Here is a 7335-nt window from a genome sequence, read left to right as displayed (position 1 = left end):
ACTGATTCACTTTGTTGTAAAGCAGAAACTAACACACCATTGTAAAACAGTTTTACTCCAATAAAGTTGTTTTAAAACTGCTTAGAACAAACAGAATGAAGTTAGAGGACTGACACTACCTGATTTCACGACTTATTATAAAGCTACAATAATCAAAACAATGTGGTATTGGGGTAAAGATAGACATATAGCTCAGTGGAACAGAATGAATTCAGAAGTAGACTCATATATGTGGGCAACTGATTTTCAGCAAAGGTGCAGAGCAATTTAGTGAAAAGAGGAGTGTCTTCAACAATCCTCTTCCCAAAAAGCATGCTGGAAAAATTGGATACCCATATGTAAAAAGTAAAACAGCTCCTATCAATACCTCACACCATATATAAAATTAATTTCAGAATGGGTCAAAGAGCTAAATCTAAAACTATAAAACTTCTAGACAAAAACAAAGAAGAAAACCTTTAGGATCTTGGTTAGGTAAAAACTTCTTAGATATGACACCAAAAGCACTTTCCTTAAAAGAACATACTGGTATATTGGACTTCATCAAAATTAAAACTTCTTTTTGAAAGACACTGTTGCTAGGATGAAAAAAAGAAGTCAGACTGGGAGAAAAGGTTTGCAAATCATTTATCTGATAAAGGAGTGGTATCCAGAATGTGTCAAGAATCCTCACAACTTAACAACAAGAAAATAACCTAATTTTAAAATGAGCAAACCATCTCAACAGGCACTTTGGTGAAGACAATGAATGGCAAATGCTCACATGAAAAGATGCTCAACCCCATTAGTCATTAGGGAAATGCAAATTAAAACCACAGTGAGATACTGTTACACCCCTATTAGAATGGCTAAAATTTAAAAGATTCACCATACCACGTGAACTGGAACTCTCATAAGTGGGTGGTGGGAATGTAAAATGGCACAGCCGCTTTGAAAAACAGTTTGGAAGATTCTTACAAAGTTAAACATACACCTACCATAAGATTCAGCCATTCTGCTCCTAAATATTTACTGGAGAGAAATGAAAGCAAATGTTCATATAAAGATTAGTACACAAATGTTCATAGTAGCTTTGTTTGTGATTGCCGAAACTAGAAATAACTCAAATGTCCAACAACACTTAAATGGATAAACAAGTTGTGGTATTTACATACAGTGAAATACCTCTTAGTAATAAGCAGGGAGATCAGCTCGGTGCTTTGTGTCCACCTAGAGGGGTGGGATAGGGAGGGTGGGAGGGAGACGCAAGAGGGAGGAGATATGGGGATATATGTATATGTATAGCTGATTCACTTTGTTACACAGCAGAAACTAACACACCATTGTAAAGCAATTATACTCCAATAAAGATGTTTTAAAAAATGGAATGAACTACACACAGCAGGATAGATACTTTGATTCTCAAAATAATTATGCTGAGTGAAATGAGCCAGACAAAACAGAAAACGTACTGTATAATTCCATGTATATAAAAATCTAGAAAATGAAAACTAATCTAGAGTAACAGTGGATCAGTGGTTGCCTGGGAGTTAGGAGCACGGAGGGGCAGGACTGAGAGATAATAAAGGGGCAAGAAGAAACTTTTGAGAGTGATGGATATACTCATTATCTTGATGATGGTAATGGCTTCAGGCATATGTGTATGTGTCAAAACTAACCAAATTATACTCTTTGTATATGTCAGTTTATTGTATGTCTCTTATACATCAATAAAGCTATTAAAATAAAACCTTAAAAAGAATTCTTCAATTATGTCTCTGTGTCCCTAGGAACTCTGTTTCGTTGGTCTGCAAACAGGAGGTTTTATTCAGCTTCTGATGGGTAATGGTTGGGCTTCAGCCACGCTCTAGAGACACAAGATTGCACAAGCACCATCCTTACGGCCCATGGAAGTTCTCATGGGGTCTTCTGAATCTAAAACTGCAACCCTTCTATGCTAAACACCTGCCTCCTTCATATTTTCCTACTATCATGTTCTCTACCTAGCATAATTTCTCTAGGGTCAATTTGAAATTACCATGGCCACACTGGGGAATTTCTGACATGAACAAGATTGTTCACTTAAGAAGTACCTCAGGGGATTTCCCTGGTGGTCCAGTGGTTAGGACTCGGAGCTTTCACTGCCGTGGCCCGGGTTCAATCCCTGGTCCGGAAACTAAGCTGTACTGCGCGGCCAGGAAAAAAAAAAAAAAAAAAAAAAAGGGTACCTTAGAACAAAAAGAGAAGAAACCCTCATGAGTCATGAGGAGATTGTTTTTATCTAAAAGAAAGAGAATTTTTTTAAACATAGGAGACTATATTAGCTTTGTTTCTATACTTCAAGGATTAATGAATGGTAGCTTTAAAATTATTTAGATTGGTAAAATTGGCAGTGGCCTGAGTTATTGTCTAAACCAGCTGTAATCTCAATATCTATCTATTTATCTTTCTTTCTATTTCTTGTGTTTGTCAAAATGGGGTTTCTGTATCAATACATTCTTCCTTCTTCAAAAAGCAACATAATTACCCTTTAAAAATTGTAATTTCATATTTGTCTGAAGCTGGGTCCCTCTTAATTTTTGTCCCTCTCCCTCTGTTTTACCCCCTTAGGAAACTTTTAAAGATTAACTGATCAAAAAACATTCAGTTGTTATGTGTACACTTTTTTTTTCTAGTCCAGATAAACTGTCAAAAATGTCTAAAAAAAGAAAATGTTATTAAATTATGTCTCTTTTTGTAGACACTGAAAAGTGTACTTGCATAGTAGCCTTTGTTATTCTAGTTATGAGAAAAGAATAAAAGAGCTTAATTCCAAGATGAAGAAGAGCTTAATTCCAAGATGAAGAAGAGCTTCATTTAATTTTAAGGCCTTAGATAAATGGTTAAGTTAATTAATAAATCATCTTTGGATATCTGGACAGTTTCTAAGTAAGAAACAGATACAAAACACTGGCCACTGAACATAACTCTTTATTCTTATCTCCTAGAATGGCACTGTTCCTTATCGTCCATAAATTCAGGAGAAGTGCAGAGAACTAACTGAATTCTAAAACCAAAATTTTTTAAGTTCTCAGAAGCCCCTTGAACGTCCATGGCCTAAAGTCTTGCCATTATCCTTGATAGCAGTAAGATCTGTCCCCTCTAGGATCCACAAGTTACCTCCTTCTGAGTTAATAACGAGTTGCCCCATGGATTTGGAAAGTAATCCCAATCCTAGACTCTACCCTATGACATGCTGATATCATTAATTACAGCAGGGAGCTCATAAAATACCTGCAGCTTTATCACCAACAAGTACAGTTTCTTTTTCAAAACACCCACCTAAGCAGCCTCTGCATGATCCCAAACCTGAAGGCTTGGTTTTCTGAAAAGGCATCAGAGAAAAACTGCCCTTGAGCCTCAGGGGAAAAGACCTTTTCAGGTACTGTTAGCAACCGACACAACACTAAAACTCCAAGGCACTGATACTGAAGTTCATGTTTCCCAGCTTATAAGATATACAGACCACCTAGAGGGGTGGGATAGGGAGGGTGGGAGGGAGGGAGATGCAAGAGGGAGGGGATATGGGGATATATGTATACATATAGCTGATTCACTTTGTTATACAGCAGAAACTAACACACCATTGTAAAGCAATTATACTCCAATAAAGATGTTAAAAAAAAAGATATACATCACTTCATCCTGACTACTGGATGGCCATTCCATTGGAATACTTTAAACAGGAGTCTTAGGATCCCTCCAGAAACTGCTGACCGCGGAAGTTGACAGCTTCTGCCCAAGGTTAATTTTCTGATTCTTCAGTGGCCTTTTTCCTTCCTTTTACCACTCATCTTGCCTGTTATTGTACTTTACACTCCCTAGGAACTGGCTCTAAGGCTCAATATGTTCTTCCTTATCTTCATCCTATGAATTTTGACCCTTTATGATCTTCTCCCACTTCAGAAAAAGTAAAATGTTCTGATGGGTTTTTCTCAGACCATAGCTACTGCTCCGAATTTAACTGTTTGCTGACAAAAATTTAATCTTTTTTCTTTTAAACACTTGAGAAAGTACTTTTCCTTTTATAGGCCCCTTCTGGTTCTTAAGTTTCCCCCACGTCATTAATCCCAAGCTTCAGTCACATAAAAATTGACCTCACATTAACAAAATGCTTCTACTGAGGTTACTACAATCCTATCAGCAAAACGTAGCCCATAAGGAATGAGAACTAATATTAGCTACAAACATTTTTTTTTAATTTGACCGCACCACGCAGCTTACGGGATCTTAGTTCCCCGACCAGGGATCGAACCCGTGCCCCCAGCAGTGGAAGATTGGAGTCCTTACCACTGGACCACAGGGAATTCCCTACAAACATTTGTTCTTTTCAGATAAAATTAGTCAGGATCTGGAAATTTCAGTTTTAGCTAATATGTTAAATCTTTGTGATTTGTAGCAGTTTAAGAATTTCATAAAATTTCATAAAATTTCTTTTCTCTTTTTGGGAACTGTTTACCTCCACTCACGTTATCTGCCCATTTCAAGGGACATATAATTAGCTCATGCAAAATGATAACTTATACTCCCAATAAAGTCTGTGCTCCATTGGGATACCATTTCTGAGGTGGACATCAGACTTACACCAACCTGCCACACACTAACTTATCCAATATATTTGGGGTAATTGTTAGAGACTTTCAGATATTTAAAACTACCTCTCTTCCAGAGGATCAAATTTTCACGAAAAGAAGAGGGAAGCACAGCAGAATCTGGACAACTCCCAGAAAGATAACTGGCTCCTCCTGCATTCTCTGTGAGCTGCGGTTCCCACAGTGGTGAAAAGGCGGCCCCAAACCAGTCTCAGACCCTAACAGATGCCATAAATGACACAACTTCTACTCTGGAAGACTCCCTCACCCCCAAAAAAGTTTAAATTCTTTAGCCAGGCTGTCACGAGCAATCCGAGGAGCGAGTTAGCTTTAGCAATACCTCTTGCTGCACTTATATAAATACTACAGGTCAAGTAGAACAATTTCTGATGAGGCTAAAAGAAAAAGGCACCTGGCTCTCTACAAGAGACCAGCTGGACCATGGGACATGTTTCCATGGCCTGAGTTGGGTCATCTAGGCCCCTGTGTCCAGAGTCTATTACAAGGACGAATCATCATCTTGTTTCTGGTAACTGTTTCTGGTGCTTTTGGCCGATGGATCCTGTCCAGAGTCATAAATGCCACTGTGCAGCCCTTGTCACATCAGAAGATTCAATACCTCATCCTGCAACAAAAGGAGCAGGAGAGACTTGCCCAAGTCCTCCTGCAGACAATTTTCTCGGTGCCACCTCCAGATCAGCAATATCTCAGCAATGGTGATGATTAGAATATATAAATTCATGTCCTGTGGCCTGACCTCATCTGACCTTGGATGAAAGCAGGGAAATGAGAAAGAAATGCAGCCCCTGACATCCAGGAGCTGGCCTGGCACTCACAGCGAGGCCTTGGTGCTCTCCCGATGGACATAACCAATTTCACAGATTCCAAACATCAGACAAGGCCACTCTATGATTGTAATGGATCAAGACAAAAACTAGACAAATAAGCATTGTCCAAATTCCCCAAATGACTAAACATCACCCTCTCCTAGCTCATATGAATGGGTGCTGCTTCTATATCAATCACTCCCTTCGCCTCACCTTTCTAGATAAGGATTAAGATACCCAATCATAGAATCACCCCCACTTTCTGACAGCCTCCAATCCTTGGACTCTCCCCCCAGATCACCTAACACAAGGCCACATCCCGTAATAGAATCTAACACCTTCTTACCGAGACATTGCGTGGTGTATATGTTCTCCTTCGTGGCAAGGAATCAATGAACCCAGATTTGTGTGACTGGATGAACAAATTAATGAATGAAGGGACTTATAATAAAAGATCCAGGACTTACCCTCTAAGAGCTCATAATGTAGCAGGAGACAAACCAACGGTTCTCAGGCAGTGTGATGAGTGTTATAATAAAACGTAAAGACAGGGTGCTGTACAAGTGACATGTCAGAGCCAGGGGTTTCAGTGAAGGCTTCCTGGTAGAGGGGACACTAGGGTGAATCTTAGGTAGGAGTTAGCCCAGTATAGAGGCAGGGGTTGGATTTAGTGGGAGGAAAAACGTGTCTAGTCAGAGAATAGCAAGTTCAAAGGCAAGAAGCAGAGAGAATATATAGCTAGACCATGACTGAGGTCAAGAAGGGACTACCAGCAAGTCTGCAGGGCCGTATATGCTTTTAGGTCCATTGAAGGGTGGTAGGATTAGATTGTATTTTATAAAGATTCAATAACCACATACTGTGATCAAAGTTAACAAATCATGTACCTCCAGATGTTAAGATGGATACAGCATCACTTTTATTTATTGCCAAAAAGGCATAAATTGAATTAACCATGAGGAAAAAGCAAATAACCCCAAATTAAGGAACATTCTGCACTTTGAACTCCAAAAATATCAATGTCATAAAAGAAAAAAAGGCTGAGGAGCTGTTCCAGGTTAAAGGAGACTAAACACAGCTAAACACAGTGCTTTACCCTGGATTGGAATTGGGAACGAAATACTTTTTTTCTTTTGCTAGAAAGAACGTTAGTGGGACAACTGATGAAACTCAGCTAGATAATACTGCATGGATGTTAATTGCCTGATCTTGGGAATTCCCTGGCGGTCCAGTGGTTAGGACTCCACGCTTTCGCTGCTGCTGTGAGCCTGTGTTCAATCCCTGGTCGGGGAACTAAGATTGCCACAAGCCACGTGGCGTGGCCAAAAAAAAAAATTCCCTGATCTTGATAACTGTACTGTGGTTATATAAGAGAATGTCCTTGTCTTCAGGAAATGCACACCACAGTATTTAAAGGTAAAGGAGCACCATGTCTGTAACTAACTCTCAAACTGTTCAGAAAAAAATAAAATATATATATATATATGTATATGTAAATGAGAGAAGGATAAAGCAAATGTGGTAAACTGTTAACATTTGGGGAATCTAGATGAAGGGTAGTCATGAATTCTTTATATTATTCCTGCAACTTTTCTGTAAGACTGAAATTTTTTCAAAATATATTTACCCCTTCCCTACCAAAAAAATAAAAATGCATGTAGTTGAACAAGCTCTATGTGTCAGCACTGTGGTTGGACCTGGGAAGGAGAGGGTAAATAAGATGCATCCCCTGCTCTACAGGACTCATGGTCTAGCAGGCCATCTGGGCAGCAGATCCAAAGGTGTGAGACAAGACCTCCAAGAAGATGACAACAATTTGGGCAAGAAATGGGGAAGGCCTGAATGAACTAGGGCAGTGCCAACATAGCTGGAAGGACATTAAAGTGACAATATTTATG

This window comes from Physeter macrocephalus, chromosome 21 (genome assembly GCF_002837175.3).
Source record: "Physeter macrocephalus isolate SW-GA chromosome 21, ASM283717v5, whole genome shotgun sequence".
Classification (NCBI taxonomy): domain Eukaryota; kingdom Metazoa; phylum Chordata; class Mammalia; order Artiodactyla; family Physeteridae; genus Physeter; species Physeter macrocephalus.
The sequence above is the reverse complement of the archived record's forward strand: the minus strand, read 5'-3'. Positions refer to the sequence as shown.